The 27,884-nt window shown below is 43.7% G+C and overlaps 2 protein-coding genes across 7 annotated transcripts in view; one reads left to right on the top strand and one right to left on the bottom strand.

The window, feature by feature from the left end:
* The window catches only part of CD36 (CD36 molecule), a 79,743-nt gene extending 71,595 nt beyond the window's left edge, over nt 1-8,148 (bottom strand). For 2 of the 6 annotated variants that reach the window (XM_043552326.1, XM_043552327.1), the window contains exons 1-2: nt 7,913-8,146; nt 5,729-5,841 (exon numbers count right to left, since the gene is read on the bottom strand). The gene's annotated coding sequence lies outside the window, so the exon portion shown is untranslated. Of the gene's footprint in view, nt 1-5,728; nt 5,842-7,912 lie in introns of all 6 variants that reach the window. The other 4 variants (XM_037889233.2, XM_037889234.2, XM_043552368.1 and 1 more) reach the window with 3 other exon arrangements.
* Nucleotides 8,149-25,453: 17,305 nt separating this feature from the next.
* Nucleotides 25,454-27,884, top strand: part of GNAT3 (G protein subunit alpha transducin 3) — a 61,800-nt gene continuing 59,369 nt past the window's right edge. The window contains exons 1-2 of the transcript XR_006292549.1: nt 25,454-26,248; nt 26,400-26,458. The gene's annotated coding sequence lies outside the window, so the exon portion shown is untranslated. The remainder of the gene's footprint in view (nt 26,249-26,399; nt 26,459-27,884) is intronic.

Genomic DNA, 27,884 nt, shown 5'->3' with positions numbered 1-27,884 from the left:
GCCATCCTCAGAAGAACACCAAGAAAGTGGGCCACAGTTATTTGGCTTTTGTCATCATCTTTTAACCGTCTTGTTCTGAGCATGTAGAAAGAATATTAATTGGGAAAAATTGGCACTCTTTAGTATTAAATTCCAAAACAGCATGTGAAAGGGTAAAAGAAAAGATTAAGGAAGCAGCCTTGTAAAGAAACACTATCTGAATATCATCAGTGGATTGGGCAGTCAGCAAAGGGAAAGCTCTGAAGCACCCAAGTTTCAGGGACAAATCAGAAGAAAAGTAAAGACACAAGTCCAAACAGACACTAAAAATGCCAAACAAAATTAAGAAAGGAGAAGGAGGAAAGGGAGATATTAAAGTCATCAGAGCAAATGTGGCCCAAAATTTAGACATTGTAACACATGGCATTTGCCAAACCTGGAGTAAAACCAATAAAAAAATAAAGTTAATAGAAGCATTTCTATAATAATCAGTGTTGCCACTACCACCTCATGATTTTATTGCAAGCCTTGAAATATCTGGTTTGTTTCCTAAAGGCCCCAGCTCACACACTCAAGTGAGAATCTCAGCTTTCTTTTGAAAAAAAGGTAAGTTTCTAGCCATCATGGTTATGGAGAAGAGCTTAAATAGATACCTGTGACAGGGAGGTCCACTCATCACTAGGATGGTGCCTCCTCCTGGCCACTCTGTTTCACAAGGTCAACACCCCTTCCCATGATTGCACCCCATCCTCCACCTCTGTCTCTGGGTCTGTGGCCCCCTTCTCGCTCCACAAGCTGCGGCTGCCTCTTTGTGACTTGACCTTCTCGCCAGCTCACCAAACAGTGAAAGTCCCTTCCCACAAACAGGCTTAGGCAGTCTTCCTATTCATTGTCCCACTGGTAGGTTGGGCAACCCAGGACCACCCCCCTACTCAGATTCCAGCTCAAGGACCCTCTAGTCAGCAGTCAAGCTCAGTTCTACCCCAGAAGTTGCTGCATTTCCCACAGTCCTTTCCTAACCTTCTGTCTCTCCCTTCCTTCTCTGGATCTGCCAGCGTCACCACTCCCAGGGAGCAACTGTAGGCTACATATCTCTGCAGGCGCCAAACACTGCTTCTCCTGCCTCCCAGGGAGTGACTGCAGCCTTTCCCAGCAGCTGCCTTTCTGCTGCCAACTTCCTGTCATTATAAGTGCAGCCCAGCTCATTCCTCCACAGCTGGGCTGTCTCCCTCAGTCCCAGGATTTCATAGCCACCTGATTCTTCTCAGCCGTGGCCTGTTGGGTTAATTAGCCCCCTTCTTAATCTTCATTAACCCTTTCAGGGCAAATGTGGGGTGAACATTCCATCACATACCTTCTCCCTCAAGACTGCAACTCTCAGGTGGGCAGATACCTTCTCCCCTGGAGCTGTCACAGCTGGGCCTGCAGCTCATCTTCCTTGTGCTCCAGGTTTCTCACCATGAGGAGCAACTTGCCATTCTCCTCCATGGTATCCCTGAATGTCACTCTCTGGAACTCTGAGTCTTCACGCAATGCTCACAAGGTCAGCTTGGTGGCTTTCAGTTTCTCCTATAGACCTGGCCCTTACTCTGGAGGCTCATCTCCCAGAGTCTGAGTTCCCAGCTCGCCTCAATTAATCTCCATTAGTTCCCATAACCTTCAACTGGACCTATGAAGGACTCTATATGCCTCCAGCTTCCATCCAGGACACATCACATGATCCATTGTCTATAGCCAAGCCCTAAGATACAACCCTATTTTCTCCAATCTCTCAGACAGAGGCAAACACCTATGAGATCTCTATCAAGCATTCTTAAAACTACAATGCCCACCTGGGGAAGTGAGGAAACAGATTAACAGAGCGAGATGGGTACCCAGAAGTCACATACTACAGGACAGGTCCTACAAGTAAAATAACAGAATGCCACTAGCCATCACATACAGACCCCAGCTAAAACCTCTCCAGCGCATCATCAACAATCTACAACCTATCCTGGAAAACAGGGTGGATAAAAATCAATGATTTAAAAAAAAATTTAAAAATCAGATTTTTTTTTTATTTAAATCGGATTTTTTTGATAAAATGCTTTTTGAGGAAAAAAACCTATCTAAAGATAGTTTTAATTAAGATACATTATAGCTCAAAGGTAACTCATCATGGAATAGGGATTATATATTCTAATTCTATAGTATGAGACAATATATTCATGTAATGTTTAAGAAAAGTTTTGTAAATGAGTTCCAATAGTTCATGGATTAGAGACTCAATTTTATGAGGTTCCAGGGGCTTCGGTAAAAATGAAACCTACATCTATCACTGAGTTGTGAAGAATATCTATTAAGGTTATAACAACCAACAACAATGCACTATTATGTAGAAATCCATGATTAAATCAAATCTTCCTGACTAGTGATTTAAATCATGATTTAAATCAAATCCACCCTGCTGGAAAACGATCCCCCACTCTCACAGACCTTGGGAGGCAGGCCAATCCTCACCTACAGACAGCCCCCCAACCTGAAGCAAATACTCACCAGCAACTACACACCACACCACACCACAGAAACACTAACCCAGGAACCAATCCCTGTAACAAACCCTGTTGCCTTCTCTGTCCACATATCTACTCTAGCTACACCATCAGAGGACCCAACCACATCAGCCACACCATCAGGGGCTCATTCACCTCCACATCTACTAACATGATATATGTCATCTTGTGCCAGCAACGCCCCTCTGCCATGTATGTTGGCCAACCTGGACAGTCTGTACGTAAAAGGATAAATGGACACAAATCAGACATCAGGAATGGTAATACACAAAAGCCAGTAGGAGAACATTTCAATCCCCCTGGACATTCAATAACAGATTTAAAAGTAGCCATTCTTCAATAAAAAAACCTTCAAAAACAAACTTCAAAGAGAAACTGCAGAGCTACAATTCATTTGCAAACTTAACACCATTAATTTGGGCTTGAATAGGGACTGGGAGGGGCTGGCTCATTACAAAAGCAATTTTCCCTCTCTTGGTATTGACACCTCCTCATCAATTATTGGGAGTGGACCACATCCACCCTGACTGAATTGGCCTTCAACACTGTTTCTCCACTTCTCTTCATGTGCCAATACATATTTATGCCTGTATCTGCAATTTTCACTCCCTGCATCTGAAGAAGTGGTTTTTTACCCACAAAAGCGTATGCCCAAATAAATCTGTTAGTCTTTAAGGTGCCATCGGACTCCTCATTGCTTTTAAAGTCAAATAAACAATCTCACTTGAGAGGAAAGTGTCCTGTTCATAGAACTGTAGTGTGGTTCTACTCCTAGTTTCTTGATACGGTACCAGATTTCTTTGACATGGGGACATGAGTCATCGTCTGAGAAGCAAGCACTTGACTACCAAAGCAGACAGCCAAGATGAGGTCAAATGGAGATAGGAATTTTCCACTTTTTCATCCCTCATCCATGGTATCTTCTCACTTAGGCACCATCAGCAATCAGAGGATTCCAGCACTTGCAATCCCAGCCTAAGGCACGGTAAGTACCTGAAAGAAGAGTGCAAGCAAGTTCTTCTTCTTCTTCCCCTTATCCCATCAATCTTCATCCCATGTGACAATAGCTTTATCCCTCAATAGTTTCCACATTCCTGGATACTTCCCTTTTTATGTATTGAGACCAGGATAGACTTGCAGCAGTCTTCAGGAATTCTTATTTTGCCATAAGCTTTAACCACTCTGCTCGCCCATTTTATGTCTCTCTCACCCAAGCCTTTCACCAGGTCCAACATCACTTTATCAGGTCCTGCTGCCTACCATTCTTCATTTCCTGGACTGCATTTCTCACCTCCTCCTCTGTTATGTCAGGCTCAGGCACCACATTGGTATCACATGTTGGCAACTCCACTTTTGCTTCATTTGAGAAACTCTCAAAATATTTTCCACCTCTCCTTCACTTGTTTGGACATTACTAGCCACCTCCCCTGATCATCTGTCATAAATATAAAGGGAAGGGTAATCACCTTTAAAATCCCTCCTGGCCAGAGGAAAAATCCTTTCACCTGTAAAGGATTAAGAAGCTAAAGGTAACCTCGCTGGCACCTGACCAAAATGACCAATGAGGAGACAAGATACTTTCAAAAGCTGGGAGGAGGGAGAAAAGCAAAGGGTCTGTGTCTGTCTGTGTGATGCTTTTGCCGGGGACAGAACAGGAATGGAGTCTTAGAACTTAGTAAGTAATCTAGCTAGAGATGCGTTAGATTATGATTTCTTTAAATGGCTGAGAAAATAGCTGTGCTGAATAGAATGAATATTCCTGTCTGTGTGTCTTTTTTGTAACTTAAGGTTTTGCCTAGAGGGATTCTCTATGTTTTGAATCTAATTACCCTGTAAGGTATTTACCATCCTGACTTTACAGAGGTGATTCTTTTTTACTTCTATTAAAAGTCTTCTTGTAAGAAAACTGAATGCTTTTTCATTGTTCTAAGATCCAAGGGTTTGGGTCTGTGGTCACTTATGCAAATTGGTGAGGATTTTTACCAAACCTTCCCCAGGAAGTGGGGTGCAAGGGTTGGGAGGATTTTGGGGGGAAAGACGTTTCCAAACAACGTTTTCTCAGGACCCAGATAAAGTTTGATGGTGCAAGTCCAAGGGCAAAGGGTAAAATAGTTTGTACCTCGGGGAAGTTTTAACCTAAGCTGGTAAAAGTAAGCTTAGGAGGTTTTCATGCAGGTCCCCACATCTGTACTCTAGAGTTCAGAGTGGGGAAGGAACCTTGACATCATCATTTATAAATAATGTTATAATACCATCCCCCTTTTCTTTGGATCTTATTTTTGCAACATTACAGATCTTTTTGCCATCCAGATTTGAGTCATTTACAGGCTTGGTGTACAAACCATCTAGGGCATTGTCTTTGGCCTTCCTCACTGCCTGCTTGGCAGCTTACTTGTTTCTTTGTATTCCTTTTCATTTCCATTTAATGGATTCATTTCCTTTTTCTTTACACAGAATTTTCTTAGTTTGGATCACTATTTATATTCCATCAGACCACCTCCACTCCTCTCTTTTCTTTATTTTTTCCCATCTACATCATCCACAAACCTCTTCCATCACTGCAATCCATGTTCTTTTGAGGTGGTTCCACTTGTCTTCAGCTCATGCCAAATCTGTTCCCAGACATCTATCGGTACTGATTGCAAAAACATCTTTGCCACACTTCCCTCTAACTTTCTGTACTTTGATCTTGTTTCTTTTCAGTTGAGTTACCTCTTTGCTCAACACTCTGCAGCAGTCTTTGCTGCAAGGCCTTTGTGTTACAGTACTACCAACTCTCTAGGTATCATTTTGCAATCCATAATTTGACACCACTGAGATTTTATCACCCATATCATATCAGTCTGGTTTTCTACCATTAATGTGCATAACCAAATGATTTTCCCTCTTTTGGAACTGTGTATTGGCTGTCATCTATTGGTTGGCAATACACAGGTCTAGAAGCACTTTCCCTTCCTAATTCATAGAGCCTAAACCTATTTCACACACCCTTCTGTTTTTGCGTTTGTGTGCAGCCAAGTCGCCCAGCACCAACAGCACCTCCTCAGGGGCTGTTGTGTCCATTAGTGCCTTCAAGTCTTGACGGAAACTCTCCTTCTCTGTTGACATGCATACACTGATATCAGAAACATGATACACTCTTTAACTTGCACTCATACAGCCATCAGTCTGTCATTTGCTCTAATAACTTCAAATACCGTCTTCCTCAGCTCTCCTCTCCGACTCCATCGTGACCCCTTTTGTCATCCATGTAGAAGAGTTTCCAATCTAAGCCCAACTCCTTTGCTGCATTCCCTGTCCATCATGTTTTCTGTAGACACAGAACATCAATACCTCTTGTTATTATCTTACCCGCTACTTCCATACATTTACCCGTCAAATTGGATATATTTAGTGTTGCTACTTTTCTGATAAACAATTTACCTTGGTTAATCCAACTGAGAATAGCTTAAAAAAAAAAGGTTGAATCCTACAGTTGAAGAGAAACTTCTAAGCACACTAGCTGAAAAATGATCCAACTCGGTATTGTTTGCTGCTGCATGAGAAAAGCAAACTTAAATAGCTATATAACTGATTGTTGAAGGTGTTTACTAACTTTTAAGTTCAGCACATTTCTACACATGGATACAATTTACATTTACTTGATTATTCAACTGGCCATGGCTGTCTGGGAAGGATAGTTTTGCATCCATGATGATGAAGCCATGTATGCATATTTGTACTGCAGGTACTGCTGGCACTCCAGCAGGGAATGGAGGGGGGCATGGAGGGTTGGTAGCAAATAGGGCTTTTGGTTTCTATTTAGATTTTCTGACATTTTGTTTACTCCTTTAATAAAAACCACCACGCAGCCAGAGCTTTCAGAGGTTTGTTTCTTCATGGAGAGCAGAAGCAATCCGAGTTGCCATAAAGCTCTGTTTTCCGATACTTTGTTAAATATTTATTTAGTGCAAATCATGCTTATCTTAACCAAATTGTTCAGACATTTGTTACTGGATTCTAGTGTTGCCATTTATCCTCTTTCCAATGGCATCTAAAGAACCTGGATCGTCACCAAGTTATAAACTCTAACAGATGAATTCAACTAACAGTATAGCTCCTGTGCTGACCACAACTCTCACTTGGGTTCCTTTCCTTCCTCTCTTCTCGTCCTTCCAGACAACCACCAACTCAATCCTTCCCCAAACCTACTATATTGGAGAGCTGTTCTTGCTTACCCTGTTAAAGAAACAAGGCAAGAACTTAGTAATAATGCAACTGATGAAATTATAAAATAGAACCCTTGAGTTTATTGGTTCTTTTGTTCTCTGTCTCTCTCTAATAACTAGCTGAAAGACCACTTTCCTCCTTTTTTTCTTATGCTCAGTCATAACATTTAAGATCATCAGGGATACTTTTGTTAATAGACCTTCAGTCTGAACGTGTAGAGGCAGAGTGTTCTTACTGATGTGCTACTCAGCTCTGGAATTCATTGCCCTAGACGGAGCAAGAAAACAAATGCTGAGGTTGCTGATTTGGGTCCTGCAAAGTCATAGCTATGAGTCCCTTTGAATTAGGGGAACTGGGAGTGCAAAGGAGAACTTCTGTTTTTTAGTTTTGTTTTTTAAAGTAAGGCCAACAGTTTCACATTAGGTTGCCTTAAGTTGGATACCAGGGTTTGTACTCCAGCAACTAAGCAAGTGAGGTTATTTTCAGAGGTGCTGAATAGCTGAAGTTTCTATGGACGATGGTGAAAGTTCTGAATGCTCCCTGAAAGTCAAGCCCTTATTTAGGTGTCTAAACATGGATTTAGGTGCCTAACCATAGAAAATCCAGTTTGAAAACTTAATCCACAAGCCCCTTTTTATTATAAAGCAAAACCAAGAAGTCCTGAAATCCAATCTCCTTTGGAGAAAGGTGGCTCGTACCTTTGGCCTCCACTCAGTCACCTGCACAGGATGTTTTCTTTTTCCTCCCCCCTCCCTAGCATAGGAAGGGCGCGTGAAAGAAAGAGAGAGAGAGAGAGAAAATGAGGGATGACAAAGGAGAATAGCCCCAGAGTTTGGAGGGGTGAAGAGGAGGTAATCCAAGCAGGAAGGGAGAACAGAGGGGGGGAACAGTCCCAGCAAGGGGAGGAGAGACGAGAAAGTGAGTGTGAAGAGTGGAACCACAGCATGAGTGGGGCAAACTGCTCCAAGCAGGTTGTGGCTGAGAGCAGAGGGAAAAAACACTGAGAGTGAACAGTGGGACACATTGCAGGAAGGATGGCAGGCGCACAGCACTGGGGTTAGGGGAACAGTGGGAAACACGGCATGAAGGATAGCAGGGAGGGCTGCACACTGGGGGATAAGGAGGCGGGAAAGAAAGTGGGTGAGAGCAAGGGAAAGAACACGTTCTCTCACCCAGCTTCAGGCATTTCACTGGTGAATCCGGGCAGTGGATCTCAGAGCCCTCTGGGTATCCATAGGTTCCATACAGATTTTAGTTTTAAAAGCTTCCTTTGGAGATCTGGGCTCTCCAGAGAGCCATGCACGGTACGTACAAACTTGCCCAGGAAAAGCCTTATCAGGCTTCCTTCCTGATTCTCTCCAGCCCTGCAGTCTGACCCTGTGCTGTATCTCGGTGCTGCTCCCCCAATGGGCGTGTTGTTTACCGTCTAAGCAGGCAGTCAGCATTTACAATCTTTGGGATCCATAAAAGGAGGAGAGGCAGTTCAGTTTCTCTCTCTCATTAACAAGGGACAGGAAGACAGGGCCTATAGGAAGCACGGGGGGGAAGGAGGACAGTTCCCCCCTTGCCTGACCTAAATGGTGCCCCTGGTCTAGGCTCTACTGCAATATAACAGTGTTTAATAATGAACAATTGAATCCTCTTCATAAGAGTCTACAAGGACATTGTAGGGCAAAGTCAATCCTTACTCAATGGGAGTTTCTCTGAGAAAGGACATCAGAAAAGCGGAGCAAGGACTTCAGGAATTGGAACATAGTATGTAAACAATTGTGTCTCAGTTTCCCATCTGTAAACTAGGGAAAGTAGTACTCTCTTTCTTCCACCCTTTGTCTACGTTGTATGACTGGTAGCTTTCTGGGGCAGGGATTAGCTTTCACCCATTTATACAATGCCTAGTGTAATGGGGCTGTGATGTCAGCAGGGGCTGCTAGGCATTAATGCAATGCAAATAGTCGAATAAAAATTCACTGATTACACAGACATTTGCTAACTGTGAAACAATTCCATACGTGGACAACGAAGTGAACTGATAACTACTGAGTGTTACCTTTATGCAAGGGTAGCAGAGAAATACAGCCTGGCGTAGGCCACCCTCTGCCAGATTTCAGTGTTAAGCAAAGGACAGGAAGCCACAGCCTCTGAAGTTTAGGTCTAGCTGTTCTGCAACCAAGGAAGGTGGCCGATGACAGCTCACAACTGAGGAGGAGGACACACTAGTGATGATTAAAATGAGAAACCACAACAATGCAAAACTAGATAATAGCCAAACAAGGCTCCCTAAACTGCTAGAAACAGCATATGGCGTGAGCAGGCAGCATGCGGATACCATGGTGATGAGAATGAGAAAGCAAGAGAGAGGGAGGGTTGGTCAAGGGATTGAGCTCACATCTGATAAACAGGGAGAGGAACTCAATTTATGTGTTTGTAGCTGTAGTCCAACAGAGACCAGGCTTTTTAACATCATGGTCATGCAGCAAAACCCACTTCATTTCCTGGCTGTTTGGGGAAGGGTTTGGCTGAAGGAGAGTGTGACGACATACAAGGATTTGGTAGAGTTGGCTTCATGGATCGATGTTATTGTCAGTCCAGTATGTAATTATTTATTTGTATTGGGGTGATTATTCTTATGGGGAAAATCCCTGGAGATAGGATTAGATATATTTAAACTAACTAAATGGAAGGCTTCACAGTGAGTCTGGTAGTCAACTTTGTTGAAACTTAAGATGCTTCCAACCAGTGACACATTTATCTAGATTTCTAGGTTTGGAGAACAAGCTCGCGTAGGCCACTTTAATGAAGCGTTTGTACATTCCATTGTTGACAAGATTGTAAATATATGCCCCCAATAGCTTCCCTGTTTGCCAGCTTCACTGTATCAAACAACTTGCCCTTCTCTACCCCAAGATCTCCTCCTCTTCTTCCCCAAATAACTTATTTTGCCACCTTCTCTATTAGCTCCTTCTCTGCCCCCAAGAACTATTCCCCTCTCTGCTTTCAACTTTCTCTACTCCCTCAGTCATTCCCTTGTTTTGAATATGTAAAGGGTTAAGCGTAAAGGGGAAGGACCAAGCTTCACCCTCATGGCTGCTACCCCGACCACCTCCTGGGACCCTGGGATTCAGCATCACACAATTGTGCCTTCATCATCCTGATCCTGAGAGATGTTCTGACTGAACCAGGGCAAAGTGAGGGATGCAGATGATGTCACCACCTCCCGTGGCTCAGGCTGATTCCTGAACACCACCTGGCATGTAAGACCCTGTCACATCTTCTCCCCCACTCCCAGTGTGTCCTTTCTCTTCCCCCATCTTATTTCTATTCTTTCCGATCCCTTTCTTTTTGCCTTCTGTCGAATAAAAGTCTGGCTTAGCCAGCCAAGACTATATTTTGCAATCCTGCTGTAAGCCTATGACCAGAGAGGCAGCTAAAAGCAATAGCCCAAACAGCCTTGTAATAACTTTGCCAGGTCTTGGTGTGGCTGACAAGACGATATGCTGTGCTTGTGTTTTTCCAACAGTGAGGCTGCAAGTGAAAGTCAACACCAGAGACTTAAGCTTCATTTTCTATCTTTGCTATTCTTATCTTTCCCCTTTTGTGTGTGCTTGTCTTCTTTTGCTTTCTAGGACACAGGACTGAACTAAGCTCCATTTATTTTCAGGACCCAAGCAAGGCATAAGCTTTGTAGTGAGGGGGTGAATTTCACCCAAAATGTGGTGGATCCAAACTAATGAAGACTATAACTGAGTTCAAAAAAGAACTAGATAAGTTCATGGAGGATAGGTCCATCAATGGCTATTAGCCAGGATGGGCAGGGATGGTGTCCCTAGCCTCTGTTCGCCAGAAGCTGGAAATGGGCAACAGGGGATGGATCACTCGACGGTAACCTGTTCTGTTCATTCCCTCTGAAGCACCGGGCACTGACCGCTATTGGAAGACAGGATACTAGGATAGATGGACATTGGTCTGATCCAATGTGGCCGTTCTTATGTTATGTTCTTAACCTTATGATATCACCAAGAGAAGTCCATATATATGAGAGGCAGACTGCGGGTACAGCATTATGGGGAGTTAGTGGTCTCGATAGGCAAACTTTGAGCACAGCCCTTAGAGGGCCATTGTTACAGGGCTGCTGAAGAGAAAAGGAGAGGCCACATTCTGATATCGCAGGACCTGATCAGAAAGTACAAAGAGGGTATATTTGGGCAATTGGGGTCATGGCAGGAAAAAAAACAACTATGGACTGTCCCCAGATGTGAAAGTATTCCCAGAGACAGAAGGAAAAGCCTTAAACAGCATGAGGGAAATTGGATACATCATCTCAAATACCAACAGATTGTGAAGTTAAAATATGGCAGAAATATGTGTCCAGATCAAGTTCAGCAAACAGTTAATCCTCAGCGTAGTGCTACAATGCTTCTGTCATAAACTAGCTGACAGAACTAGAGAGAGGTTAGTAGTATTATTTACTTCTTCAGTAATGGACTGTCAGTGCTTAACAGGCCTGGAAAAGGAGCTGCTCCTGCTCTGAGATGCTTACACTATAACTTAGACAAAGAATAAGAAACAGACAAGGATGGAGAGAACAGTTAGGACAGAGGTGACTGCAGCTCATGAGTTCTGCTTTAGTTGCATTCCTGTTGTCTCGGTTCCTTTCTTCTATTTGTGGATGCAGTTTTTAGATTTAGTGGAGTTTCTTTTCCCATTCATTATAACCAATGGTATAGTTAGTGGCAAGAGGCAGTGACAGCTAAAAGGGCACGAGTTGTAGTTATGTGTGTTGGGAGAAGTCAGCCCCTGTGAAGGAAGTACCCTCCTTAAGTGGATACTTACATAATGGTGGATGCTTGTATTTTTCATATATAGAAGATAACAGGCATGTGTTAGGATATAGATATTCAGGCCTGTCTGCAAAGGCCTGTATTTTAAGCATTTAGGTGTATTCTTATCACTTGGCTAGTTATAGAGATATAAAAGAATCAAAATCACCGTCTGCCGGCATAAGGGCCTTCTCTTACTGTGACAGTCTGAGGTGCTGTTCTTAGGCTAAGGCCTTTGGCTAAGCAGCAGAGGCAGCCATAAGCTGGGAAGCAAACGGTCACATCCTCACATTCCAAACTAGTCACATTGAAAGAAGGTGCTATTGGGCTCTTAGGAATACAGTCCTGTCCTGATAATGCCTATCACCTCCAGAGAAAGCGAAGTGCCTAGAAAATGTAAAAGGAAACTTCATTTGATAGCATCCTGTCTGGCAAGAACTCACTTATCAATAGCTGGGATGTGAAATCCTCACTTCTCTATTGTCATTATAGTTCCCACTTTGCTATTGTTTGTCTGTATAATCTCTGTCTGGTTCTGTGATTGTTTCTGTCTGCTGTATCATTAATTTTGCTGGGTGTAAACTAATTAAGGTGGTGGGATATAATTGGTTACATAATCATGTTACAATCTGCTAGGATTGGTTAGTTAAATTTCAGGAAAATGATTGGTTAAGGTATAGCTAAGCAGAACTCAAGTTTTATTATATAGCCTGCAGTCAATCAGGAAGTGAGTGGGTGGGTGTGTGGGTGGGGGAGATGGGAACAGGGAATGGGGGTGGGGAAATTGGAACCATGTTTGGCTAAGGGCAGGAATGGGAACAGGGACACAGGTGTAAGGCTCTGTGGTGTCAGAGCTGGGAAGGGGGACACTAAGGAAGGAAACTGGAATCATGCTTGCTGGACGTTCACCCCAATAAACATCGAATTGTTTGCACCTTTGGACTTCGGGTATTGTTGCTCTCTGTTCATGCGAGAAGGACCAGGGAAGTAAGTGGGTGAAGGAATAAGCCCCCTAACAGCATGTAATCTTCAATGGTATTCAGAGTTATAGCATCCCCACTGACTCCTTTGCAGTCAAAAATCATATATTCATATCACTGAGCCTTGTGCAGTGCAAAGTGTTTGCCATATACACAAATGACATGTTCTATTTATGCAAAAAGGACAGAGGTTACCTTAAAATGGATGTCTACAGTGCAGATCCAGATGAAAACTCTGAGGGTGTTTGGATCCAGGGTTTGTTTCAGCCTGTTGCATAAACAAGGCCCATTTCCAAAGATCAGATCTACACTTGAAATGTGCTAGTATTTGGGAAGCTTTGAGTCAGCATTCTGGTTCAGACCTGTCTCTAATTCAGTGGTTCATAGAATCATAGAATATCAGGGTTGGAAGGGACCTCTGGAGGCCATCTAGTCCAACCCCCTGCCCAGAGCAGGACCAATCCCAACTAAATCATCCCAGCCAGGGCTTTGTCAAGCCTGACCTTAAAAACTTCCAAGGAAGGGGATTCCACCACCTCCTTAGGTAACGCATTCCAGTGTTTCACCACCCTCCTAGTGAAAAAGTTTTTCCTAATATCCAACCTAAATCTCCCCCACTGCAACTTGAGATCATTACTCCTTGTCCTCTCATCTGCTATCACTGCGAATAGTCTAGATCCATCCTCTTTGGATCCACCTTTCAGGTAGTTAAAAGCAGCTATCAAATCCCCCCTCATTCTTCTCGTCCATAGACTAAACAATCCCAGTTCCCTCAGCCTCTCCTCATAAGTCATGTGTTCCAGACCCCTAATCATTTTTGTTGCCCTTCGCTGGACTCTCTCCAATTTCTCCACATCTTTCTTGTAGTGTGGGGCCCAAAACTGGACACAGTACTTCAGATGAGGCCTCACCAATGTCGAATAGAGGGGAATGATCATGTCCCTCGATCTGCTGGCAATGCCCCTATTTATACAGCCCAAAATGCGATTGACCTTCTTGGCAACAAGGGCACACTGCTGACTCATATCCAGCTTCTCGTCCACTGTCACCCCTAGGTCCTTCTCTGCAGAACTGCTGCATAGCCATTCGGTCCCTAGTCTGTAGTGGTGCATTGGATTCTTCTGTCCTAAGTGCAGGACTCTGCACTTGTCCTTGTTGAACCTCATCAGATTTCTTTTGGCCCAATCCTCCAATTTGTCTAGGTCCCTCTGTATCCTATCCCTACCCTCCAGCGTATCTACCACTCCTCCCAGTTTAGTGTCATCCACAAACTTGCTGAGGGTGCAATCCACACCATCCTCCAGATCATTAATGAAGATATTGAACAAAACTGGCCCCAGGACCGACCCTTGGGGCACTCCGTTAGATACCGGCTGCCAACTAGACATGGAGCCATTGATCACTACCCGTTGAGCCCGACAATCTAGCCAACTTTCTACCCACCTTGTAGTGCATCCATCCAGCCCATACTTCTTTAACTTGCTGACAAGAATACTGTGGGAGACCGTGTCAAAAGCTTTGCTAAAGTCGAGGAATTACACATCCACTGCTTTCCCTTCATCCACAGAACCAGTTATCTCATCATAGAAGGCAATTAGATTAGTCAGGCATGATTTGCCCTTGGTGAATCCATGCTGACTGTTCCTGATCACTTTCCTCTCCTCTAAGTGCTTCAGAATTGATTCCTTGAGGACATGCTCCATGATTTTTCTGGGGACTGAGGTGAGGCTGACTGGCCTGTAGTTCCCAGGATCCTCCTTCTTCCCTTTTTTAAAGATGGGCACTACATTAGCCTTTTTCCAGTCTTCCGGGACTTCCCCCGATTGCCATGAGTTTTCAAAGATAATGGCCAATGGCTCTGCAATCACATCCGCCAATTCCTTTAGCACTCTCGGATGTAACGCAACCGGCCCGATGGACTTGTGCACGTCCAGTTTTTCTAAATAGTCCCAAACCATTTCTTCCTTCACAGAGGGCTGGCCACCTCCTCCCCATGCTGTGCTGCCCAGTGCAGTAGTCTGGGAGCTGACCTTGTTCGTGAAGACAGAGGCAAAAAAAGCATTGAGCACATTAGCTTTTTCCACATCCTCTGTCACTAGGTTACCTCCCTCATTCAGTAAGGGGCCCGCACTTTCCTTGGCTTTCTTCTTATTGCCAACATACCTGAAGACACCCTTCTTGTTACTCTTAACATCCCTCGCTAGCTGCAACTCCAGGTGTGATTTAGCCTTCCTGATTTCATTCCTACATGCCCGAGCAATATTTATATACTCATCCCTGGTCATTTGTCCAATCTTCCACTTCTTGTAAGCCTCTTTTTTGTGTTTAAGATCAGCAAGGATTTCACTGTTAAGCCAAGTTGGTTGCCTGCCATATTTACTATTCTTTCTACACATCGGGATAGTTTGTCCCTGTAACCTCAATAAGGATTCTTTAAAATACAGCGAGCTCTCCTGGACTCCTTTCCCCATCATGTTATTCTCCCAGGGGATCTTGCCCATCAGTTCCTTGAGGGAGTCAAAGTCTGCTTTTCTGAAGTCCAGGGTCCGTATTCTGCTGCTTTCCTTTCTTCCTTGTGTCAGGATCCTGCACTTGACCATCTCATGGTCACTGCCTCCCAGGTTCCCATCCACTTTTGCTTCCCCTACTAATTCTTCCCGGTTTGTGAGCAGCAGGTCAAGAAGAGCTCCGCCCCTAGTTGGTTCCTCCAGCACTTGCACCAGGAAATTGTCCCCTACAGTTTCCAAAAACTTCCTGGATTGTCTGTGCACCGCTGTATTGCTCTCCCAGCAGATATCAGGATGATTGAAGTCGCCCATGAGAACCAGGGCGTGCGATCTAGTAGCTTCTGCAACTTGCTGGAAGAAAGCCTCGTCCACCTCATCCCCCTGGTCCGGTGGTGTATAGCAGACTCCCACCATGACATCACCCTTGTTGCTCACGCGTCTAAACTTAATCCAGAGACTCTCAGGTTTTTCTGCAGTTTCACACTTGAGCTCTGAGCAGTCGTACTGCTCCCTTACATACAGTGCAACTCCCCCACCTTCTCTGGCCTCCCTGTCCTTCCTGAACAGTTTATACCCATCCATGACAGTACTCCAGTCATGCGAGTTATCCCACCAAGTCTCTGTTATGCCAATCACATCATAATTCCCTGACTTTGCCAGGACCTCCAGTTCTCCCTGCTTGTTTCCCAGGCTTTGTGCATTTGTATATAGGCATTTGAGATAACCCGCTGATCGCCCCTCATTCTCAGTATGAGGCAGGAGCCCTCCCCTCTCACACGCTCCTGCTCGTGCTTCCTCCTGGTATCCCGCTTCCCCACTTACCTCAGGGCTTTGGTCTCCTTCCCCCGGTGAACCTAGTTTAAAGCCCTCTTCACTAGGTTAGCCAGCCTGCTCGCGAAGATGCTCTTCCCTCTCTTCGTTAAGTGGAGCCCGTCTCTGCCTAGCACTCCTCCTTCTTGGAACACCAACCCACGGTCGAAGAATCCAAAGCCTTCTCTCTGACACCACCTGCGTAGCCATTCATTGACTTCCAAGATTCGACAATCCCTACCCCGGCCTTTTCCTTCCACGGGGAGGATGGATGAGAACACCACTTGCGCCTCATACTCCTTTATCCTCCTTCCCAGAGCCACGTAGTCTGCAGTGATCCGCTCAAGGTCATTCTTGGCAGTATCATTGGTGCCCACGTGGAAAAGCAGGAAGGGGTAGTGGCCCGAGGGCTTGATGAGTCTCGGCAGACTCTCCATCACATCGCGAATCTTAGCCCCCGGCAAGCAGCAGACTTCTCTGTTTTCCCGGTCAGGGCGGCAGATAGATGACTCAGTCCCCCTGAGGAGAGAGTCCCCGACCACCACCACCTGCTTCCTTCTCTTGGGAGTGGTGGTCGTGGAACCCCCAACCTTAGGACAGTGCATCTCATGCCTTTCAACTGGTGGAGTCTCCTTCTGCTCCCTTCCCCCAGACGTATCATCTGGGCCACTCCCCGCAATGGTACCTGTGGAGAGAACATGAAAACGGTTACTTACCTGTATCGCCGTTGCTGGTACATGGACGTTCCCCCTTCTTCTTCTGGAGGTCACATGTTGCCAAATTTCTTCACCGTCCTCCTGTCCCCGCTGCGCAGCCTGCTCTGAATCTTCAGAACCTTGTTCGACTGCTTGTGCAAGGAAAGCCCCTGGCGAGCCGGGCTGCCAGGGGCTTTCCCTGCACAAGCGGCAGAACAAGTTTGGGAACCACTGCTCTAATTCAATGATTATGTGAGAGTCTGGCCAGCACAAGTTTATTTATCAGCACGCTTTCAATATAAATAACAATCAAGTGATATTTTGGTGGAGGGAATTTGTGTGTGTCTCCAAGTCTGTGTGTACCTTTCCGAAGAACCATGGTCTAGTGACTAAGAGCTTGTTCCTACACCATTAACATAAGAATGGCCATATTGGGTCAAGCCAATGGTCCATCTAGCCCAGTATCCTGTGGTCCAATAGTGGCCAGTGACAGATGCCTCAGAGGGAATGAACAGAATAGAACAATTATCAAGTGATCCATCCCCTGTCATCCAGTCCCAGCTTCTGGCAGTCAGAGGTTTACGGACACCCGGAGGATGGGGTTGCATTCTTGACCATCTTGGTTAATAGCCATTGATGGACCTGTCCTCCATGAATTTATCTAATTATTGATTACTATTTAATGTATACTATTAAATTGATTAAATTAATCAACATCAGTAGGAATTTTTCCATTGACTTGAATAGGAGTAGAAACAAACTTAAGGCACAAGTCAAGGAGCTGGGAAATCTAGTTGCAGCCATTGACTTTGCCACAGACCTGCTGCTTGACCTTGGGCAAATGACCTACCTATGATGATATGTCTACACAGGAAATGAAGGTGTCATTTTTAGCACGGGGATTTCTACTGATGCAGATATCATGACTGGTAAACAGTGGGAAGTGGAGCCAAGACTTCTCCCATCTGCACAAAAGGGGAAGTAGCAGCTCCGGAAGTTTTGAATTTCAACAAAAAAAAACCTTAAGATACGATTTATAGGGCAGTCATGACCAAAACCTCAGTAGGTTTCCTCTTACATGTTTCTAGTATTAATTTTATAGATCACATGCTATTAGTACTGTAGGTCACATGAGCAGTGCTTGGGAGAACTGGCCTGCTTGCCCAAAAAGTAGAAGGGGGAATAGCAAAGAAAGCAGCAAGTGGTAGAACAAAGGGGAAAGGAGGAACAAGGAGAAATAAGGAGGAATGTGGCAAAGGGTAGCAACAAAGCGCTGACCAGAGTATGCACTGGGTTGTCACTAAGGATGAAATGCACCCTGGTTAGGAGGAACAACACCAGGGTCTCTCTTAACACCACTGAGGCCTCACAGCAGATGGGGGTCCATAGCAGAGCATTCAACAAGGCTGCCTGCACGCCCCTTGTGTGCTACAAAAGGGTCTCTGGGTCTGCGTAGTCCGGCATGGAAAGCCACAATAGGGCAGGCCTGAGGAGGGGCTGCACATTCACATCTATATGAATTCAGTGGCCTCGTACTCCGGGCACAGAGGGGAATAGCAAATGCTATTCCAGCCCATAGAATTGAACAGTAGCTATGAAGGGGCATAGGCAGCCTCTCACTCTGGCTGAGAGTCTGGATTTCATCACTTGAGACACTCTGCATTCCACCTGCACAGAGCCTGAATCCTCAGCTTCCATGCAGGGGGAGTGGATTTCATCTTTGCTGGAAGAGATCTGCCAGATGCTCCCCTGTCCAAGGAGGGGCAGCATCAGCAGCTCAGGCACCTGTGGGACAGAACGCAGATAGCCGGAGCTGCATTTTCAAACTTTAAAAATAAATTTTAATTAAAGGAAAATTCAAAAATGTTTAGAAATTCCTTTTCTTTTTTCAAAAGAAACGAATTTAGGATACTTCGACAAAAAAACGTCAAAAACAGACTCCAACGAGAGACTGCTGAATTGGAATTAATTTGCAAACTGGATACAATTAACTTAGGCTTGAATAGAGACTGGGAGTGGATGGGTCATTACACAAAGTAAAACTATTTCCCCATGTTTATCCCCCCCCCCCCCCCACTGTTCCTTTGACGTTCTTGTCAACTGCTGGAAATGGCCCACCTTGATTATCACTACAAAAGGTTTTTTCCCCCCCACTCTCCTGCTGGTAATAGCTCACCTTACCTGATTACTCTCATTACAGTGTGTATGGTAACACCCATTGTTTCATGTTCTCTGTGTATATAAATCTCCCCACTGTATTTTCCACTGAATGCATCCGATGAAGTGAGCTGTAGCTCACGAAAGCTTATGCTCAAATAAATTTGTTGGTCTCTAAGGTGCCACAAGTACTCCTTTTCTTTTTGCAAATACAGACTAACACGGCTGCTACTCTGAAACCTGTATTTAGGATGGTTTATTACTAATAAGCATAGGACCTAAATCAGCTTAGCTGCAGGGGCTGAGGAATGCAAGTTCAAGCACAAAAATAAGGGCACAAAAACCATTTAATAAAAAGCTAATCAAAATATGCATGCGTCTGCATCGTGCCTCAATGGCCTTCTAAGGGGAGCATATTCTAAAAGCACGGCCCTCAGCAGAGGAAGCCATACTTCCAGACAGAGCCTGGGTGTATCAGCTAAATTCTTAGTTATATGTGCTGATAGTGACACATTGGAATGTGGGCATAACATGCTGTAATTTTCATATCGAAGGGGTAGAAAGGCAGAATTGTAGTAAATAAAGGAACCAGTGGGGTGGGGGGTAAAAAGGTGTAGGATAAAGTAACCAACAGGAGGGCTTAAGAAAGCATAGGATACAGTAGGGTGTAGGTAGGGCTGTCACAGGTAGGGCTGTTCCATAGCACCTCCTGCAGGGCCAAGTGTGGTGTTGCAGGCACTTCCTGCATAAGTCATGGGTTGAGGCTGCCTGCTCGAAGCAGGGCAGTCAGTGCCAAAAGCTCAGCATCAGTCTCTGAACGGTTAACAAAACTCAGAATCTGGCTGTCTGCCTTTAAGCAAACAAAAACACCCCCAAGGCAAGTTCTGACCTGGCTCTGGGATTCGGGGCTAGCAATGAGGAAAACCTCCTCTGAACCTCCTCCTCACCCCACACTGCCCATGACAAGCAGCAGGCAAGCCTTCTTAACTGGCCTGTTGGCTCCCAGTTTAGCCAGTGTCTCCTCCTAGCTCTTCTGGGCCTCTGGAGCACTAAAGTCATGTGGTAGCCTGATGAGAGTGGGTTTTCCTTGATCAGAGGGTGGGGGAGGTCAGGGCACTGATGCCTCCAGCGGGAGCCAGAGAAGGACACACCCTGATCATTTCTAAATTGGGACTGGAGTGTTTAAGCTTAAGTTCTGCTAGCAAATGCTCCCGGACTGATCTTAACTGCAGTGGCAGGGTATATGGTTAGAGGTAGTATCTCACATAGCTGGGCCCCACACCATTCACAGCTTTGGAGAGAGCAACAGACACCTGGAATTGCACCAGGAGCCAGCAGACTGCCAGTGCAGAAACCTGAGCAATGGGTGTTACGTATTCATGTCTGACTATATCCCTGGTAGTGAACAGGTTGGCTTTACTTGCATTTGCTGGCAATAATTACAAGAGTTGAATCACACTGTATGTGGTCAGAATGCAGCTTTCATCCAAGCATGAGGTACTTGGAAATGCATGAAGCTTAACCAGACCATTGCTAAAGCTTCATACTGTGATTCTTTGATGGGTGCAGTTGCCTCAGGGGTTGGCCTGACAAACACACTACCCTCCTAACATTTGCTGTCTCTTGTGTTTGAATGTAGGGTGTCATTATGGAGTATTCTCAGACCATACTCAAAATATATAACTTGGTGGTGAGCAGAAATCAAATATGAGGAAACAGTGCAATCGAGGCTGGCTCCCACCCCACCTAAATCCTTACCTTCTCCACCTCCTTCTCCAGCAGTGGGACCCTCTGGTAGATCTGAGGAGCTAAACTCTCTTCAACTTTAGGACCCCATACAGCAAGGACTTGGGTCGACAGAAAAAATGAATCTGCACTTCATTTGCCACTGCTTTGCCAGGTCTTGGGAGTACTACAAGCCTTAAGTGCCCCTGGAGAATTTCCCTGTAGGTCTGTCCAATCCTGACAGATCACCTAGGGAGACGACAAACAAGAGGCCTATTTAAAAATATAACACTGGACAAGGAGGTGTTAATTGGTCAGCCCAAAAGCAGAGCTTCAAATCAAAAATGTATCATGATTTGCTATAAATGCATTAACATGTACATACTATGAACTTCTGTTTTTTCAATCAAGCAATACACATATTGGAATTCATCTCTTTATATTTTAATAAGGTCAGCACCAATCACCCTCCCTTATTCTTACTGAGGTACACACGTCAGATAAGATATAGTTTGCACTTTTTAATTGCACCTCATCTCTACCTTGGAGTTCAACTTTGGCTGGTGCACAGCACTCATTTACACCAGAGATGGGCATAAACAAAGCCCTGGCTCCAAATGCTACTGAGAAGCCTGGATACAGATCTAGTCCAATAATTTGTGTTTGAAGATATGCTTTTGTCAAACACTAGTTACTGGATGACTTAATACAGTAACTTAATACAAAATGACTCAATACAGTAGCTGGCTGTAATTTTGCATCTTGTCTTATGCAGGAAATCAGACTAGAAGCCCATCTTTTATTTTCATTGTGGCTGCTCTAATCAAGTATTTCTTAAATAAATAGATATTTAAAGAACACACTTTGAAATATACAGTGGACACCTTAACCCTCCCTAAAATTCACCTAATTTAGGTCAGATAGCATAATCTAGCTAAAAGAATTTCAAATAAATGTTTCCAATATTTAACCAGTCTTCCTGAGAATAATGACGTTGGGAAGGATTCAGGTGGGCTCAGAATGTTGCTGGCTATTTTTATTGGATACTTATTATTTGATCACAAATATTTACATATTCCCAAATATTTGCCTGTTAGCCCTGAACTGCGTCAGGTTCTCTCCTTTTCTTCCCCCTCCAGTCCTGACGTTGGCTGCAGGTAGAGCGGGGCAGGGCTAGCTGGACCCACAGGCTCTCTTTAACCCTTTCTCTGCTGGTGTGGGGTTTCTCTGCTCTGTCACAGCATGTTGCATGTCTGTTGAATCAACATTTTCCCATGAAAAACTATTTTCTAGGAAAATTTTCAACCCATTCTAAACATTCCATTCTGTCAATTATTTCTTCCAGGGCACCATCAGATCTACTGAGCACTAGGTTTAGAATAGATGAAATACCATTAAAAGGTATTTTATTGGTTGAATGTTATCATTATTCCCAAAGTATGTGGCTAGTATGCATGGCTCCAGACCTGTTCTCAAGATAGTTGTACATGCCTGATAATATTCTCCTTGTATTGCTGCATCGGTAATTAGCAAAAGCTGTCCAAGGGCACAGAGACTGGCCCTTGAGTTTGCTGTTGTCCGTAGAAGAACTTGGCTTTCAAGTACTGTTTGCATCAGAAAGGGAAGAGTTCATTCTGAGCTGAGATTTAGTGCTGAGTCAGAGGTTTTGGAAATGAGTGATTTCAGGACTACAGAAGAGTTGCATTTGTACTGAAATGAGACCTTTTTAAGGTGGAACTCTCAAAACTGCACTATGAAAATGTAACTCTTCTAATTAAGCGTAAAAAAAAAAGAGTCTCATGCGTGCCTGTTGAAGCCCTTAAAATGGGAGTTCTTTTCTGCAATGCTCCCTGGGCGCAGGCTATCCTTAGCAAGGGCTCCCCTCCTCCTCTGTGCGTCCTACAGCCCTGTGACTCTGCTACCCCCACAGCTGCATCCCAGGTTGAAAAACAGGGACATTTCTCGCAAACATTTTTGCAAATAATTTGTCCCTGTTTTTTATTTCAAAATTCCGTATTTTTCATCCCCTCCAATTCTGAGTCTTCCTGCAGCTCGATGAATATTCACTTTTTTGTGCATGTCAAAAGGAGGCACAGAAGTGGGAAATGACCATGGGGTAACTAACTGAAAGAACTAGCTCAGTGGTTTGAGCATTGGCCTGCTAAACCCAGGATTGTGAGTTCAATCCTTGAGGGGGCCATTTAGGGATCTGAGGCAAAAATTGGGGATTGGTCCTGCTTTGAGCAGGGGGTTGGACTAGATGACCTCCTGAGGTCCCTTCCAACCCTGATATTCTATGATTCTATTCTATGAACTGCTCTGTGGCAAAATGCTAGAGTTTTGCTGAGACATCACTGCAGGAGAAGCAGGGAAATCAGACCAGCTGGGAGGACATGTGATAATGAGAACACTTACCACAAAGAATTGTTTGCTTATGCCCTGGTGCTAAATCATCATCCCTCCTACTCCATACACATTGTAATTAGATTAAAGATTTACTTTGGGGTGTAGCCAATTGTTGTCTTTTGTTCTTTAAAAACTACAAACAATATGAAGAAACCACAGGGACCACGTGGTCCCAAATAAATATGTTTATTATATAAACACAGAGATGTGTACTACATACCTACTGCTACTCTGACAAGTTTGTGGTGGCTCTGCAACATAGACCATAGTAAGCCCCACTAGAGGTCTCACAAACTATTTAAAGAGGCCTGTACTCTTTTCCTATGAAAGACATTGGCACCTCGCTGTTGTTCTTCAGAGTACTACAAAGACTTCATTCCACCTGTTTTTAAGTCCATGAACAGAAATTCTACTCTTTCGTACACCAGTGTAGATCTGAAATAACTCCATTGGACTCAGTGGAGTAACACCAGTCTAAAACTAGTATGAAAGTCAGAATCAGCACCCCAGTTCTGTAACTATAACAAAAGTGGTCCAGGTGCAGCTCCTGAAGTCCCTGCTTTGGTTTCAGTTAATTGTTTCATACACTGGGTTTAACCCAACCCTATTATATGACATTGTGTCCTTCCTCTTTACAAAACATTACAAATATGGGAATAACCACACAGGCACAGTTGGAGTCCAATTGTTTATTAACTATGCACAAATACAGAAGACCTAGCTACATATCTACAGTGCATCTTTGGCAGGGCATAGCTACTCAAACAGGGGGCAGAGGTGTCCACTAGAAGGCTCCCAACTATTTACACTTATTGACTTGAAGTGAACCAATGGCTTGAACAATGAGGAGACCTTGTGGCACCTTAGAGACTAACAAATTTATTTGGGCATAAGCTTTTGTGGGCTAAAACCCACTTCATCAGATGCATGGAGGGGAACATACAGTAGGGAGGTATAAATACACAGCATATGAAAAAATGGGAGTTGCCTTACCAAGTGGAGGGTCACTGGCTTGAGTACACCAACAGTTTGTTCTTAAAAAGAAGAGACCAAATAACTGAACTTAGCTACACGGTTTGTCTAAAGACAAAACAGTACTATATGAAAAGGAGATAACATGTACCCTCCATCCAGGAAGCAAATTTTCACAGCTTGTTCCTCTTACACTGAAGGTGTGCTTCAAAGATACACATTTCAGCTAGTAATATTTATAAGATGATTTTACAAGTTACAAAACTTTTTATGCTTCATTAAAATCCAACTTACCAGTTTGTGCAAGTTCCTTAACCTGTTGTTCTGGACCTTCCTTATCTTTGTTTTGGATACTAGCATTTCAGCTACTGGTCTGCGAAGGTACATCCCTATACTTTTACATATCTTATTCTGAATACTACATCCCACTTGAAAGTACTCCCCAACTGTACTTGGTACAAAGTATTTATGCATCTTTGCTTTAACAAGGTTCCTATTTTCCAAAGTGTTGAAGGATGTGTTAGAGAGCTTATTCCTTCACTCTCCCACTTCCCTGGTCCTTCTCGCATGAACAGAGAGCAACAATACCCGAAGTCCGAAGGTGCAAACAATTCGATGTTTATTGGGGTGAACTTCCAGCAAGCTTAAATACAAGTTCCTTTTCCTTATTTTCGAATCCCAACTTACTTCCTGTTTGCCCCTAATTTATATAGTAATATTCTTAGCTATACCTTAACCAATCATTCTACTGAAATTTAACTAACCAATCCTAACATATTGTAACATGATTAGCTAACCAATTATATCCCACCACCTTAATTAGATTACACCCAGCAAAATTAATGATACAGCAGACAGAAACAATCACAGAACCAGACAGAGATTATACAGACAAACAATAGCAAAGTGGGAACTCTAATAACAAAACAATACAGAAGTGAGGATTTCACATCCCAGCTATTGATAAGTGAGTTCTTGCCAGACAGGATGCTATCAAACTAAGTTTCCTTTTACATTTTCTAGGCACTTCCCTTTCTCTGGAGGTGATAGGAATTATCAGGACAGGATTGTATTCCTAACAGCCCAATAGCACCTTCTTTCAATGTGACTAGTTTGGAATGTGAGGATGTGACTGTTTGCTTCCTGGCTTATGGCTGCCTCTGCTGCTTAGCCAAAGGCCTTAGCCTAAGAACAGGGCCTTAAACTGTCACAGTAAGAGAAGGCCCTTACACCAGCAGACAGTGATTTTGATTCTTTCTTTTATACCTCTAGAACTAGCCAAGTGATAAGAATACCCCTAAATTCTTAAAGTACAGGCCTTTACAGACAGGCCTGAATATCTATATCCTAACAGGATGCTTCACATGGGTAAACAGAGTTGTGAAGAAAGCATAAAACATTCATTTAATATAACTTCCCGACCCATATATAGAATGTATATTATATTAATACCATGCAAGTAATACCTATTAATGTTGTGTATACTACACCTAACATATATGTATGGCTAATACACTTAATGTATCCAAAAGTCCACCCCAACAGCTTTAAAGTTTCATCATGACTTTAAAGTTTGTAGACTTTTTTTATATATATATTTTCAGTTTAATTTCAATTTTGTTGCAAATTTTAAAAAAGTTAATATTAAGAGAGCCCCCTCTCCCCCTCCCCAAGCTGCCTTTTCAACATTTCAGCATGTCCCACTAAGTTTAATTGGTACTGTGATTTTAGATCAAACGTGTTTAATTTGCTATTTAACCTTCCAGCTGCAAGCACATTAACTGAGACACAGCAACTTGCCCTTGAAACATACAGAGCCTCATTAAAGGCTTGATCTTGAGCACCTTGAAACTCCAATTGGTGTCCTAGGATTAGGAAGTGCTATACTGGATCAGTCCATCTACTCCCGCATCCTATCGCCCAGAAACCAATACAAGATGCTCCAGAAGAAGATGCAAGAAACTCCATAATAGAGCATGATGGTATGACCTGCCCACAGGAAAACTTTATTCCTGACTCCCATCTGTTATTGGATGGGGTACGTCTTGAAGCATAATTGCATATGTCCCTTGTATTTTTTAAAAAATCAAACGTTATGTAACAGTGGATGTTCTCAAAGGGTGAAATTCCCTGCTGCACACGGGGCCTGCACAAGTGCTTAAATGATGAATAACTCTTGTGCTTGTCATATGCACAGGGGTGATTGTCACACATTGGGAGTTCCACATGCTAAGTTCCTCTTGGCACCAGGCCATAAGTAAGGGCCATCTACAGTGCTGTGGCTGGTTGTGCTGCTGTTCATGCTGTGAGAACACTTTTCTTGAATCCTTTCAGCTATAGCTTTGGAGACCTCTGGTGGAATGTATGCTACACAGCAACAGCCTCTGCTTGCCCTGCTTTCGTCTAGGTTATAAGAATCAGTTCTGGTTAAATTAGCAGGTGAGTGCAGCCCACACACAACTGGGGGCAAATTTCTTTTGATTCCTCTTTTTTCTGAGTGGGTTGTGTCCTGATTCCCCAGCAACAGAACCACCACTGGCATGAAATCATTTTATATCTAGAACACATAATGCTTATTTTCTTTTTTAAGACTCAGAAAGGTGGAGTAGAAGAATGTATGAAGAGAGGCAATATGTAAAAGAACCAAAGGTGATATGTGCATTGTACAACATCTGCACAAACTCAAGGTGCACTCTTAAAATATTGCTTTAAGGATCTGATTCTCTCTCATCCTTACTCCGGTCTTACTGATTGTAATGGGAGTGTTGCCTTTCTCGGAATAATAAACTGGAGTATATGATATTTCCAATGTCTAGCAAAGAAATAATTATTAATAATTATTATGAGTCCCTGTGAGAGCTGACATCAGACCCATATCTCATGGAGCTGGGATGAGCTCGAGGATGGTTCAGGAAACTTTGTTTGACCAGAGGTCTCTGCTGGGTTGATGATCAAAATGATGATCTATGATGTTGATCAATTAGGAGGTTTTGAATGTGAACCATTATGACCCAGCAGGTCAATGTGTTGGTCTGTATTCTATCCCAGGTGAGTGAAGAATGAGTGGTCTAGAGGAGATATGGGCAGGTTGAAGTTAGGGCAATGGAGCTGAGAGAAACACATCATTCCCCCACAGCCCTAGAAGGGGAAATGTACTACCTCTTCCATAAAGCCCTCTTCAGGACAAGGAATCTCCTTTAAGGGGGATCCCACAAGGAGCTGTGGCTTCTTTCCTCCCATCAAGACTTGTGCCAAGCAACGTTTGGCCAGTTTAGAGAGTCTGGCCCATCAAGAGAAAGGGACAAGAATGTGGCCTCGTGGTCTGAGATCAGGGCTGAGAGTCAGGAACTCCAATTTCTAATTCTGGCCTGTCAGAGTCCTTGGGCCTTATTGTCTACTCTGGAGTAACTCCAGTGAAGTCAATGGTGTAAAATTGGTGTGAGGGAATGGACAATCCACTCCTCATCTGTAAAATGGGAATACAAATACTTACCTGTCTACCTCAGAGGTATTGTCATTAACTATTTTTTATAAACTCTCTTACAGATGAAATGCTAAGTACACATGCGCATAGATACTGCTATTACTTTCATGAATGGTGAGAGTGGCTACTGACTTTTAAAAGTTCTGTGCATTGCTAGAGATTCTGCCATTAATTATTAGGTTTTACTTATGTGTAGTGGAGTAGCACCTAGAGGCACCAGTGAAGGATCAGTGCTTTATTATGCCAAACACTGAACAGACATGCATTAAAAAGTTCCTGGCCCAGAGAGCTCACGGTTCAGATTATGACAAGATGCAAAGTGTTAATGAATCAAACAACTGGGAGATGGGGCAGAAAGGTGGACAAGGAGCAGTAAAATAAGCAAGTTGCCATACAATAAGCAGAGACCACAGCTTATCACCTGCCTTTTATATCACTGCCTTGTCAATGTTCCAATTCTTTGATTAGACACACGCCATTAAGATGGAAACAAACACAGAATGGCCAAACAATTACCTCATATTAATGGCTGGAGGGAAGTCTCTGAGGACAAACATGTCCCATTCCCAAAAATCCTGAGGGAAAAGCATT

Source organism: Chelonia mydas, chromosome 1 (assembly GCF_015237465.2).
Source record: "Chelonia mydas isolate rCheMyd1 chromosome 1, rCheMyd1.pri.v2, whole genome shotgun sequence".
In the NCBI taxonomy this organism is placed as follows: domain Eukaryota; kingdom Metazoa; phylum Chordata; order Testudines; family Cheloniidae; genus Chelonia; species Chelonia mydas.
Note: the sequence above shows the minus strand (reverse complement) of the source record. Positions and strands in the feature narration are given on the sequence as shown.